The sequence below is a fragment of the Heterocephalus glaber genome, unplaced genomic scaffold (assembly GCF_053883595.1).
Source record: "Heterocephalus glaber isolate CG9 unplaced genomic scaffold, H.glaber_assembly_v1.0 deba00001553, whole genome shotgun sequence".
Taxonomy (NCBI): Eukaryota; Metazoa; Chordata; class Mammalia; order Rodentia; family Bathyergidae; genus Heterocephalus; species Heterocephalus glaber.
The window spans coordinates 3404809-3419534 of record NW_028258344.1 but is presented as its reverse complement, the minus strand read 5'-3'; the positions used below and the strand labels follow the sequence as shown (position 1 = coordinate 3419534).

The window sequence follows — 14726 nt, the reverse complement described above, 5'->3', positions numbered from 1 at the left end:
TCTGGTAGAGCACTTGCTTAGCATGTAGGAGGCCCTGGGTTTGATGCCCAGTACAAAAAAAAAAAAAAAAAAAAAAAAAAAAAGACATTATTATCAGTTCTCCCAGTCCCAGTCCCAATCAACAAAGTTTTAAGTAGCAGCCTCATAGTGGAATTGAAAAATATTAAGCAAGAAAAAGAGGGAAAGAAAATGGATCCACTCTTCACGCTCTAGGAAAAGCTCAGAGCAGAGAAGGCTTAGCCAGGCGGCAAAGCCTGTATTAGCTTTCCTGTTGCTGGAACACAATACCGGACACTCACAACTTAGAGCAGGAGAGATTTCACTTGGATCACAGTCTTGAGGGATGTAGTCCATGGTCAGCTGGCTCTAAGGCAGGCACATCATGGGAGAAGGGCATGATGGAGGAAGGGTGCGCAGTTCACTGCAGCTGGAAAGCACCAGACAGGTAGTGTAGAGGGACCAGACCTAGACCGCAAGGCCATGGCCTCCATGACCCATCCAGACGTAGCCAGAAGTGTGCTCCACCAATCCTGGGTGCAGATCCCAGAGCCAATCAAGTGGACTGCAAAGTGAAGAACAGAGGCCTCCCAATCTGCCTTGACTCCCTGGGGTCTCGCTGCTCTGTTCAATAGCTGAGTGCACCTGTGTCTGTGTGCTCTGAAGGCACCATGAGTCACCTTGGCTGTCGTGCAGAAGAGAGCTCCTCTGGAAGCATGGGAAAAGACTACTGTATCTTTCTGTGGCTTGCACTCTTCTCCAGTGAACTGGGGTTAATAAAGATTTTAGCTTACATGGCTAAAAAAAATTAAGCTAATACATAAAAGGAGCTTAAAACAGTGCCTAGTTTTATTGCACAATAAAGAGGATTCCTATTTCTCCTACTATACTATACTGTTACCAATTGTGAGTCCCCTTACCATGATAAGTTATGGTTTGCACATTTTTTTATTTTTTTTTTGGTACCAGGATTGAACTCAGGACCTTGTGCTTGTGAGGCGGGCATGGCACCAATGAGCTGAATCCCTGGCTCTGGTTTGTACTTTTAATAACATCTTTGTCTTATAGATAAGGAAACTGAGGTCAGGAAGACAGATTCCTTTCACCAAAGTCAGCCAATAGTAGAATTTTATTTAGATCCAGGATGTGGGGGTGGCAAAATCTGCACTCTTGGAGCTTTTTTTTTTTTTCTTTTCTTTTCTTTTTGTGGTACCAGGGATCAAACTCGGGACCTTGCTCTTGCAAGCCAGGCGGCAGAACCACTGAGCTAAATCCCCAGCCCAAAATCTGCACTCTTAATCGGAGCTCTCTTTTCACTCCCAGGAAACACACACAAACACCACGAGCATAGAAAGGCTTTTCTACCCCCTTGACAAAATTTTCTGCTTGCATTGGGGTTGTTTCAAGATAAAGAGAAAAAAGCTAAACAGTACTACTTAAAGCAAGGTGGTAGGGACAGGGGGGTAATTTTCTTCAATATAGTCTTACAAATTTATTTTATCTGAATAAATGAAATGTGGACCTACTAGTCTTTGCAGGTGGCCAAACATAAGCACAAACTTGCACACTGTAAGTTGTATTGGTGAGACCGACTCTCAGATCCTTCTTGGTCCATAGGCCAGAAGGTGGCCGAATTTCCTCCAACTTGCTACACTCCAGAGCCTCAGTTCACATCTTTGGATCCCTTTAAGGGCAGCAACAAAGTGCTTCAGAAGCATGGTCAACATGTCAATAGTTTTCATTTGTTTTCTCTCTGATCATTTGGCAATATATATTACTTAATCTGATTTTTAATCTCTGTATCCTGCCAGAACTTCAAATTCTCCAAATATTTTATAAAGGAAACCTATACACTGGTTCATAAAATGAAAACCTACTTAAGATTTTTTTTCCTTTCTTTTCTTTTTTTTGGGGGGGTCAGATACCAGGGATCAAACTCAGGACCTTGCACTTGCAAAGCAGCCCTGGTGCCACTGAGCTAAACCCCTGGCCCTACTTAAGATATTCTTAAGGGAGGCATGCTTGTCTGAAAGGGAGCTCTTCATCTGCAAGACTGAGGTGAAGGGTGCACGGATGGGAAACAACTAACAGTAAAAATAAATTTAACTGAAAATAAGAAAACATTGCATGTAATGGAGAAGAATTTTGACACTGCTATTATAGAACACTGTGAACCACATCATGCTCTTTCTTCCCTTCGCCCAAAAGTGAAAAGCCCAGCCACAAATGAAAAGTAGGCTCAAGTGCATCCCAAAATGTGGAAAAGATGTTCACTGTTACCTCATGCCTTTGTCAGTTCTTTCTTATACTCTAAAAATGAGTAAAAATAATGCCTCTTATCAGAATAAGTGGTTACTTTACTCACAGATTAAGTGAATATAATTTTTTAGACTCCTTTACTGAATTTTCAAGTTTCAACACTGAGAATAAGATGGTTCACAGCTTCTATACTTGTTGAAGCCCAAAGGCCCAGAATTAGCACATGAGCACTAAGTCAGGTTCATTCCAAATCCTACATCCTTGCCTTCAAACACATCTTTGCCATCTCTGAGCCATGCAGCAGTTCTCAATATTCCATCTTCCAACTGGGGACACTCAATCTAGTAGGAGACAGTAAATGTGATTTTATCTATATGACTATACATTTGTATCTGTAGGTACTGAAAGAATTAGCCTAGACCATAGTTGATATTATCTTAATAAGTTTATTAAAGGAGTGCTCTTACATGTTCCTACTTTTGAAATTAAGATCATGAATACAAACATTTCAGGGCGCAGTGGGTGTAGCTCAGTGGTAGAGTACTTACCTAGGAGGTACACGGCCCTGAGCTCAATCTCCAGTACCACAAAACAATCAATCAATCAATCCATTTTGTTCATATACTTTCAAGAGAGAGATGTTCCATTTTATTAGAACAATGTTTATCTTTTTAAGTGTAGCTAAATTATACAAATGGACCAACAGCTTTTCAGTAAAGAGTCTGTCTGTTGTTCGAGGGAACAGGACCAGGGGTTGAAAATGCAATGAACCACCTTTGTTCAAACTCTGATTCTACTGCTTGCTGTGATTGTGAACTGTTTATAAATATTTTGTCAGGGCCAGGGATTTAGCTCAGTGGTTTCATCGCCTGCTGCACAAGCGCAAGGACCCAAGTTTGATCCCCGGTACCAAAATAAATAAATAAATATTTTGTCAGTACATAATGAAGATAACATTGTTTGAACTTATTTTAACTCAATTCAATTAAACAAATAATTATTGAGGATGAACTGTGTTCAAGAAATTGTGCTGGGCACTTAGAGATGAACTAGACATAATACTTTTTCCCAAATTTTCACCTAGCTGAGAGGAATAGAGGATAATATATATATATATATATATATATATATATATATATATATATATATATATATATATGGCTGTAATGCAAGGTGAAAAAGCAGGAAGTCCCTTTAAAATATCACCAACAAATGCTCTAAGGAAGGAAAGGGTAGGCAGAAAACTCAGAATCCTTTGGAAAAACTAGAAATTTCCAGAAGGCAACAACCACTGAGGGGGGAAAGAGGGAAGAACATAATGATAAGGGGACCCAGAAGGCAAGGGAGCCAGGACACCACTTCTGTGTGAGCAACAGAAGCCAGGAAAAGTCAGAGCACGTAAAAAGAATATGCAGTGGTCAGTTCTGTAGAAACACAAAATTTGAGAGAAATGTAAGATTAGAAACCAAAGTCAGAATCTGACAAGCTGGGTCTGCAGTTTATACCTAACTTTAAGGCAGTAAATATGGGCACCATTCCTTTATATGTACTAAATGCCTCTGGAAGCTTCTAGAAAGTGATTAAATATACCTTAAACTCCAGATGCAAAGATACTAAATAAATAGAAAGCAATTTTATGAGTTTTCATATGTGAAAATAGCAGCTAAAACTTTGAATGGAAATTTATAAATTAATTCATAATTTTTAAGAATGTATTGGAACGTTATCACATTTTACCAAGCAGAGGCCTCTCTGAAAGACCTTTTTTACAGGAATTGAAATAATTAAATTGGAGAGTCAGTGTACCTTTTCAATCATTTTATTAAAAAACTCATTCTGGTTTTCTCTAAGGATGAGATAAACCACTGCTAAGGAAGTGGCTCAATCTTTTTTACAGTACTCCATTCACCATAAAATATACTATTCCCAAATAACACCTAATAGAAGCGGGCCACATGAACATCAGAGAATATTTCCCTTCTCAAAACTTTTTTTGGTACTTCTTTCTATTCCGGATATTGAGGGCACAAAAATGTTTGAGATACAATATTGAACAGAATAAGAGTTTGTGAACAAATCATCACAACACAGTGAGGAAGGAACACACTGCACATGTGGAGGGAGGGAGACAGACGAGGCTGTGCGATGGTAACCCTGTATTTGATTTGAACCCGAAGGAAATAGGAGTTGATGTATGGCACAAGGTGATGGGAAAGTCCTTGGGCAGTGGTAACAGTAGCTGCAAATACTTGAAGGAATTTTCATGACACCAAATAGCTGGGTGTATTTGGGTATTAGAGAGCTGCTGGCGGTGTTTAATCAAAGTACGGGTGTGTTCCAGTTGTCTTAAGTTACACAGACTTGGTGTGTAAATCTGAGTTGCCCGGAAGGACACCCAATGGAAAATGCTAGCAATTGTGCAGATGAGAGTTCAGACAGGATGAGAACTGTGAGTAATTTTCATAGCAGGGCATCAAACATTCCATTAAAATGAGATATATATTCCAGGAGGAAATTATATATAGATATATTGTATTTATTTAAATTGTGCAGGTGTATGCTGAGTTTGAGTACCTGCAGAAATACAGCCAGGTATCACTGGTAGACAGTTGGAAGCAGGAGCCAATGATTCAGACAATAGCAAAAGGACACAGATTTGAAACTGAGCATAGAATGGGTTGTAGTTGAAGTTTGACAGAAGGAAAGGGTTTACAAAAGCTTTTGCAGACTTGGAGTTTATTCTTGTGTCCAGAATGGTGTGAAAACTCAAGTAGCATTTGTTAAATGGACGATCAGCTTCATGAGGAGAAGGTGAATGTCTACCATGGTCTCCTGGAATGAATCTTCCTTTGGGATCACTGACTCTGCACTCTCAATGTCTCATTTCTCTGTGCTTTGTTGTACTGCATTCCCCACCTGTGTGTTCTCTTCATGCAGCTGCTCCCCAGCTGCCTAACCACCAAGACAAGTGAAGTAGGATCTCTTCACTCAGAAGCTTCACATGCTCATGGGGAATCAACTTGTAAAGCTCCAACAAATTCTAGCAAGGAAAGGAAAAAGAGTGGTCAGTGAAATTGACAGTCTTGAGATGAATGAAAATCTTAGAACAGATTCAACAGAAAATAGTCCAGGAGCAGAGCACCAGAGGGCTGTGTGGTAGAGTATAAATGAGTTGGCTGAAAAGAAATTATTTCAAAAAGCTTTGTAGCAATAGGATAGAAAGATAAAGAAATGTACCTGGAAAAAGCAGTAGTGTCAAAATTTGCTCTTGTTGAGGAAAGGGAGGGAAGGTATGGGATGGACACAGAAAAGGTGAGTATGTTAAGAATTGAGACATGGCAAAACTCCTGGTGTCTGTTCTTATAAGGGCACTAATTTCATCTCAAGACTCCCATCTCCATGACCTCATGGAAACTTTCTTACGGGAAGGAAACTACTTTTGAGGGAGATTAGTAGGAGAAGGGCAAAGCATCATGTTACCTAATCAAGCTTGCAAAATATCATGGGAGGGGAACAATTGGAGTCTCTTGATGTCCCAAAATGGGGAACTTTGAATTAATGAATAGAAGGCTACACATTAACATGAACTATAACCAGGGTGGAGGATTTCTTTTCTTTAATTTTTGGCATTAAAGTGGCTGTACTACCATCCCCAATGGCGAGGAGCAGAGCCCCCCCCCCCGCCCAGCATGGAGGAGATGAACCTTCCAGGCCACCATACCACCACCCTGAGTGCAGAGGAGGTGAGCCACACTGGCACAGGTAGCACATATCCCCCCCACACCTTGAAATGAGAAGACGCTTTAAAAAGTCTCAAAACCAGACTCCCAGATCACCTAAAGTAACCCCAAAGGGGAACAAGATGGAGCAATCTGATACTCAACCACGTGGACTTCCTGAACTGGCAACAAAAGAGGATCTAGAAAAAAGGAAAACAGAAATAATTTCTCAGATAACAGCAGATATTATGCCCATAGTCCAAGACATGATTAATAAGTCTAGAGAGGACACAAATTTAAAAAAAAATAGAGGAGCTGAGGAACATGATGGAATCCCAACATAGGAAACAAATGGAATCCATAAAACAGATGCAAACAGATTTCCAGGAGATTAAAAACACCATTGAATGTTTACACAGAACAATGAGCCAATGTGAGGACAGAATTTCAGATATAGAAGATAAGATTTCAAATAGTGTCCAGGAAAAGAAAAATTTCTTTAAAACAGTAAGGACAATGAGAAATTAATCCAGCAGCTGCTAGACAATGCAAAGAAGAATAACAAAAGACTAATTGGAGTCAATGAAGAAACAGGAGAGAGTGCAAATGACATAAAAAAAAAAAATGTTCACAGAAGTGATAGCAGAAAACTTCCCCAGCAGGGGAAAAAAACTTGACATACAGATAAGTGAGTCATAGAGGACTCCAACTAGCCTTGATCAAAAAAAATCTACACACAGGCATATAATAGTTAAGATTCCAGAAACCCAACAGAAGAACAAAGTTCTACAAGCAGTTAGAGAAAAGAAACAAATCACATACAAAGGAAAGCCCATCAGAATCACAGCAGACTTCTCAACACAAACCCACAAGCAAGAAGAGCCTAGAGTGATACATTTCAAGCCCTAAAGGAAAGCATCCTCCTACCCAGATTGATGTAACCTTCAAAACTATCTTTCAAAATTGAATGAGAAATAAGATATTTTCATGACAAAGAGCACCTTAGGAACATCATGAAAACGAAACCAGCACTCCAAAAAATTTTAGACAATATCCTGGAAAAAGACAACAAGGAACAAAACCCCAGGAAGCAAAGCAGAATGAATCCACTGGGAAAAACAACAAATTAAACACAAAGGGGGAGAATCTAACAGAAACAAAAAGTCATGACAATGATGTCAATATGTATCAGTTATAACTATCAATGTTAATGGTCTCAATTCACCAATCAAAACAAACAGAGTGGAAGAATGGGTCAAGAAGCAAGATTCAACAATATGCTGCATACAAGAAACACACTTAATTCAAAAGGAAATTCATAGACTGAAAGATAAAGGGTGGTAAACAATACTCCATGTGACAGGAACCTGAAAAAAGCAAGAATAGCTGTCCTCTGCAGATCAAGTGGATTTCAAACCAAAACTGATTAAAAGAGACAAAGATACTGCATCCTTGTAAAGGGAACAATCCAAGAGGAAGAGATGACAATCATTAACATATATGCACCAAACACTAGTGCACCCAACTATATAGAATAAACACTAACGGACATGAAAAATCATATAAACACCAATACAATAGTAGTGGGGGACCTTAATACCCCACTCACAAGTAGATAGATCAGCTAGACAAAAAATAAGCAGCAAAATACTAGAAATCAATCAAACTCTCGAACCAATGAACTTAACAGATGGTTTTTTTTTTTAACTTAACAGATGTTTACAGAGTGTTTCACCCCACAAAATCAGAATGCACATTTTTTTCAGCTGCACACGGGTCGTTCTCCAAAATAGACCACATACCCGCTCATAGAACATGCTTAAGTAAGTGCAAAGGAACTGAAGTTATCCCCTGTATATTATCAGACCATGGTGTGATGAAATTGGAGATTCATAGCAAAAGAAACAGCAAGAATTTCATAAACACATGGAAACTGCACAACACACTTCTGAATAACCAATGGGTCACAGAGGAAATTAAAGAAGAAAGCAAAGCAGACAGTTCCTACAATTAAATGACAATAACAATACAACACAGTGGAATCTATGGGACACAATGAAAGCAATTTTATGAGGGAAATTCATAGCAGTAAATGCTCATATTAGGAAAACAGAGCGAGCCCAATTAAACAACCTGATGCTGAACATAAAGCTTCTAGAAAAAGAAGAGCAAGACAAACCCAAAGCTCATACAAAAGAAGAAATTATAAAGATCAGAGAGTAAATCAATGCAATGGAGACTAAGAGAATGATACAAAAAATCAATGAAGCCAAGAGTTGGTTCTTTGAAAGAATCAACAAAATTGACAAACCCTTAGCCAACCTTATCAGAAAAAGGAAAGAAAAGCTCCAAATCCATGCAATTAGGAATGAAAAGGGTGAAATTGCAATGGACCCAGCAGAAATCCAGAGGATCATCAATACCTACGTCAAGAACCTATACGCCAATAAGATGGACAACACAGAAGAAATGGACAGATTCCTAGATAAATATGAATTACCAAACTTTAGCAAATATGACCTAAAAGTTCTAAATGACCCAATATCAATCAATGAAATTGAAAACATAATTAAAAACTTACCAACTAAGAAATGTTCAGGTCCTGATATCTTCATTGCTGAATTCTACAAGACATTTAGAGAGGAACTACTGCCACTACTGTTTAAACTCTTCAGTGAAATTAAAAGGGAAGCAATATTCCTGAATTCATTCCTGGAAGCAAGCATCACCTTAATCCCCAGAGCAGAGAAAGACTTAACCAAAAAAGAGAACTATAGGCCAATTGCACTGATCAACATAGATGCAAAAAGCCGTAATAACATACTGGCCAATAGAATGCAGAAGATCATCAAGAAGATCATACACCCTGACAAAGGGGGATTCATCCCAGGGATGCAGGGATGGTTCAACATACACAAATCAATCAATGTAATACACTATATCAATAGAGCCAAGGACAAAATCCATATGATAATCTCAATAAATGCAGAAAAAGCATTTGACAAAATCCAACATACATTTATGATAAAAACCCTACAAAAAATTGGAATAGATGGTCTCTACCTCAATCTGATAAAAGCCATCTATGAAAAACCAACAGCCAATATTATATTAAATGGTCAAAAACTAAAATGCTTCACATTAAAATCAGGAACAAGACAAGGATGTCCACTATCACTATTCCTGTTCAATGTAATTTTGGAAATATTAGTCATAGCAATTAGACAAGAGAAAGAAATAAAAGGAATAGAGATAGGAAATGAAGAAGTTAAACTGTCATTATTTGCAGATGACATGATACTCTATATAGAAGACCCCAAGAACTCCACCAAAAGTCTTCTAGATTTAATAACCAAATTCAGTCAAGTAGCTGGTTACAAGGTCAACACACAAAAATCAATAGCTTTCCTCTACACCAATGACAGACTCACTGAGAGAGAAATAGGGCAAACAATTCCTTTCACAATAGCATATAAAAAACTGAAATACCTAGGAATCAGCCCAACAAAAGAAATCAAAGACCTCTGCTCTGAAAACTATAGCACTCTGAAAAGAGAGATTGAAGAGGATATCAGAAAATGGAAAGATATCCCTTGCTCCTGGGTAGGAAGAATCAACATAGTGAAAATGGCGATACTTCCAAAACTGCTATATAGATTCAATGCAATCCCAATAGAAATTCCAGCAGCATGCTTCACAGACCTTGAGAAAGCTATCCAAAAATTCATTTGGAACAAGGAGAGACCTAGAATAGCAAAAGCAATCCTAGGCAACAGAGACATGGCAGGGAGTATCACAACCCCCAACTTGAAACTACTACAAAGCTACTGTGATGAAAACAGCATGGTACTGGCAAAGAAACAGACCTGAGAACCAGTGGAACAGAGTAGAAGATGCAGAAATTACTCCAAGACATGCTTAGTCACCTCATCTTTGACAAAGGAGCCAAGCACCCTCACTGGAAGAAAGATAGGCTCTTTAATAAATGGCGCTGAAAAAATTGAGTTTCAACTTGCCAAAGATTAAAACTAGACCTATATCTCTCACCATACAGTAAACTAAAATCGAAATGGATGAAAGATCTAAATATTAAAACAGAAACACTGAACTGGCTGGAACAGAGGTTAGGTAGAACTCTCGTAGATGTTGGTGTAGGAAAAGATTGTATGAACAAAACTTCAGTTGCCTGTGAACTAGCACAAACAATCAACAAGTGGGATCTCTTTTTTAAAAGCTTCTGCACATCAAGAGAAACCACCAGCAGTGTGAAGAGACAACCCACAATGTGGGAAAAAATCTTCACCTCCTTTTCCTCAGACAAAGGTCTACTATCTCAAATCTATAAAGAACTTAAAAAAATCAGACCTCTCAAATTTAAAGACCAAATCCAAAAATGGGCATCTGAAATGAACAGACATTTCTCAGACAAAGAAATAGAAATAGCAAATAAATACATGAAAAAATGTTCAACATCACTGGTCATTGGAGAGATGCAAATGAAAACAACGCTGAGATTCCACTTCACTCCAGAAAGAATGGCTGCTATCATGAAATCAACCAATAACTAATGCTGGCGGGGCTGTGGGGAAAGAGGAACCCTGCTCCACTGCTGGTGGGAGTGTAGACTGGTGCAACCACTGTGGAAATCAGGATGGAGATACCTCAAAGAACTAGGACTGGAAGTCCCATTTGACCCCGCTATTCCACTGCTGGGGAACTTCCCCAAAGAATTAAAAGAATCATACCACAGTGGTATATGTGCATCCGTGTTCAGAGCTGCACAGTTTGTCATAGCTAAATCTTGGAAACAGCCCAATTGACCATCAGCTGGAGACTGGATAAAGAAAATGTAGTTTTTTTATAAAATGGAGTACTACTCAGCCATAAAAAATGAGAAATTAGAGACATTTATAGGTAAATGGATGCACATTGAGGTGATTCTCTTAAGTGAAATAAATAGGACACACATGGGTAAATACCGAATAGTTCCTCTAGTATGTGAAACTGAAAGTGTAAATAAGGACTAACAGGTATAATAGATAATGTGAAATAGGAAGAAAAGGGGCAAAAGGGAAGGGGAAGTGGGAGGGGTAGGGAAAAGGAAAGAAGGGAATGGAATTAATACGAGAAAATCAAAAACTGGCAACAAAATGTTTGTAAATAATGTGGGGTTGAGGGGTTGAAGGGAGGGCAGGGGAAGGGGAAAAAATAAGAACCAAGATGGATTATGTAAAGGTGTAAATTTTCAATGATGAACGTCATTGTATTGTACACCTAAAATGTATCAATAAAAGTAATTTAAAAAATCTTTGGCATTGAGATCATCCTAAAATGCCATTCCTATCATGCTATCCTTTACATCAGTAGCATTCTATAAATATATTATTTTAGGTCCTTGTTATAGCTCACATGTTAAATTTTGCCTGAAAAATCAGATGTATAGATGTATACTTTGTGTGTGTGTGTATGGGGGGGGGTAACCAAAGTCCTTGAAAATATTCAGGCATCAGGCCTAATATAAAAAAAAGTACTTTTAGACTTAAAAGAACACCAAGACATTCTTTGGCTTACTGTCTGAATGAACTTCACTGTATGTCATCCAAAATGTATGAGCACAGAAGCCTGTTGGATGATTCAAGATAAGTTCAAACTCACTGTCCATCAATCTCATATCAGGAAGACATATTTCAAGAAGGGTGTGAATGGGTGCCCAGGTGACCTCACAAACTTCCTTTGGTCTTCAAGATTTTAAATCAGTCCTGCGGAGAGCCCACCTCTCCTTTGGCCACACATTCAAGATCACATTGGGGATCATTTTTTTCAAGTGTGACAAAATTCTCTAGGCTTTGCTGTCACATCCCATTGGTCAGGTATAGCTGTCTGATTTGAAGAACTACATTGTCTCTCTGCAGCACCCTCTTTAGATACGTCCTTTAATCTTTCCTAAAGGTCTTATTTTCCCATCCTTTAATCATCTTAGTGGGGAAAAATACCTGTAAGATCCCACTCTTCATCCTGCCTCTGTATGTAGACACTGACAAGCATAAGTATCTTTCTATTTTTCTATCCGAGTAATGCCTTTCCTGTTTAAATTGAAATATTGCTGTTGACTCATCATAGCTTTTTGAAAAACATCAATAACAAAACATGGTTCTGAATACATTTCAAGATAAGATGTAGAATGTACAAATAAACCAAAATTATCTTTCTTTTGTATTACTCTGGTTCCATTTTGGGCCCTACTTCATGGAAAAATATGAGCCTTGATTATCTATTTTCACCAAAATAGCATTTACTCAGGCAGGAATATTAACTCAGGTAAGCAAAATGATTGTTCCTCTCATCCCAGCAATTCCACACCTACTTACCTTCCAATTGACTTTTTATAGAATATTAGTTTGCATTAAAAAAATCCATTTAATTGCATTGGAAAAATACTTTGCCGCCACTCTCCAGGCCAATACTATGTTGCAGCTGCTCCTATTTAAGGGATAATTGTAGCCTCACTCTTCTCTCTGTAAGGAACTAATTCTGATTTTGAAAGGATTTGTCCTCACAGTTTATCCTGATGAGAGAGGACTCGATTATTGCCGTGTGAAATAGCTGAATAGTCCTATTATCGCTATTATACAACAAATGTTGTATATTGTTGAAGATCAAAGTACTGAACCACACTCAATGGTGAGATGTACAAGCATGGTGCACTTCCCATATTATGTAAAAATACTGCATTTTATGAGTCATTTAGTACCATGTGAGGTATCTGTGGGCCCAGTGTCATTTCCTCCAAACTCTCCTCATCATTTTGAAATCCTTTATTTTCTGGTTGAAAAACTTACAATCTAGTCATTTCTCAGTAGTCTCCCCAGGAAATAAACATCATGTTCTTCCATTGCAGGATATTACTTACTGTGTATCATTCTATTTTACATTTAAATTACTTTTGAAAATGTTAAATAATCCTGGACAACAGTAGGTTGTAACTGGTAAATTGAGAAAATGCAAACGTTTCCCATCAAAACCCTTAAAGATGTTGTGTTTTGAATCTTTAAATTATGTAGGACTTAGTATTGATTAGGTTCAAGGAAACAAACCAAACTACTTTTCTCATAGGTCTGAATACATCTAATACACATAGAGAGCAAGACGCCTTATAACACAGGTTAGTTGGCCTTTATGAAGTACCAAAGGAATGGAATTTAAAAAGAGCGAGGCTTTTTTTTTCAAGTGTTTGAGACAGGGTCTCACTATGTAGTTCTGGCTAGCCTTGAACTCATTATGTAGCCAGGCTGGCCTTAAAAGTGCAGTGACCCTACTACCTCAGCCTCCAAAGTGCTGAGATTACAGTTGTGTACCACCATGCCTGGCAAGAATGAGGTTTTCTTCTAAGAGGAATGTGTGACATCAACTATCACTGAAATACTGTCTCAAATCCCAAGAGGCCACCATAGGAATGAATCTTAATTTGTTTTCTCAATATTGCATGCTTTGATTTTAGTTTTTCTTTTTTAAATAACTTTATTATCAAACACACACACATACAAAAGTTAAAACCATTCAAAGAAGAACAATGCAAGGGAAAAAAATTATAATAATATTCAAATACAGTAGAACTCAACCAAAACAAAACTGAAAAGCACGTAAAGATTTTTCCATATAACTTAAAAAAGCATCTCAATTTTAGTTTTAATAGTTATTTCAAAACTGGTCTCTCCATATATATGATGTTTCATTCTCAGTCAATCTACAGTGGGCTTCTACCCTTGAAGAGAAACTAACTCCAAAATGTAACACAAAATGAGGCAACTCACAATTTTAAGTATTGATATCATTACCTCAATATTAGTAAGGAGATAATTTTTAAGGACATATATTTTTTGCTAATTAAATACATGAACTTTCTAGTCCAGATGAATATTTTACATCATAAGCTGGATCTATAAAATAATTTATGTATGCTTATTTAGCAAAACCAAGTAAAGCACTACATTTCATTTCTAAAGGGGCAAAGGAAATGAGGGTATCTTGGTTGGGGTGATTCTCAAGGTCCCCTTGTAAGCACCAACACAAAGTGACAGCACAGCCTATTTAATAAAAATTCATTTTTAAACATTTCCCTTGTTCTCATTTGATTAGTGGGCCTCAGTCTTTCCTGAAAATAGAAATCACTGGAGATCTTTTACAAAGTATTATGCCAGGTCTCATCCTAAATAAATAAAATCAGAACCCATGGGGCAGTAGGGTCCAGGCATGAATAGTTTTAAAAACTGCTAAAATGACTCTACAAACCAGACAAGGTTGGAAATGACTGCTGTAGAAAACCATAAACTCATCTAGAGCAGGAAGTATTTTAAGAAATTTTTCTATTTCAAACCTATACACCTGTATCACATTAGTGGGGGTTTTTTACAGCTCTCTTTATTGAATAAGATATAAGTCCATGAATGAACAAATAAATGAGTAAACTTAGTCATGATATGGAGTTGAAAATCTTACAAATAGAAAAGTAACAGAATGTCTCTTTATTTTTTAAAATTAAGATTTACTCAGCGGTATGGCTATGCATGACAGGCCTTGGGTGAGGTGCTACAAAGAGGCTATTTCGGAGCTAGACTGAGATGAGCCGTGTGGTCTGCTTACGTTGCAGAAGTGACTGCAGTGAAGAGCTTTATTTTTTTTCCCCCAACAACTCAAATCCCGACCATGCGAAGCAGTAACATACCACTTGGACTTCCCATATTCCACATTATA

The 14726-nt window shown here is 37.8% G+C and overlaps 1 long non-coding RNA gene across 2 annotated transcripts in view; it reads right to left on the bottom strand.

Moving 5' to 3' along the window:
• LOC147824120 (uncharacterized) overlaps positions 1 to 14726 on the bottom strand; it is a 49852-nt gene that overhangs the window by 32897 nt on the left and 2229 nt on the right. The window lies entirely within an intron of this gene.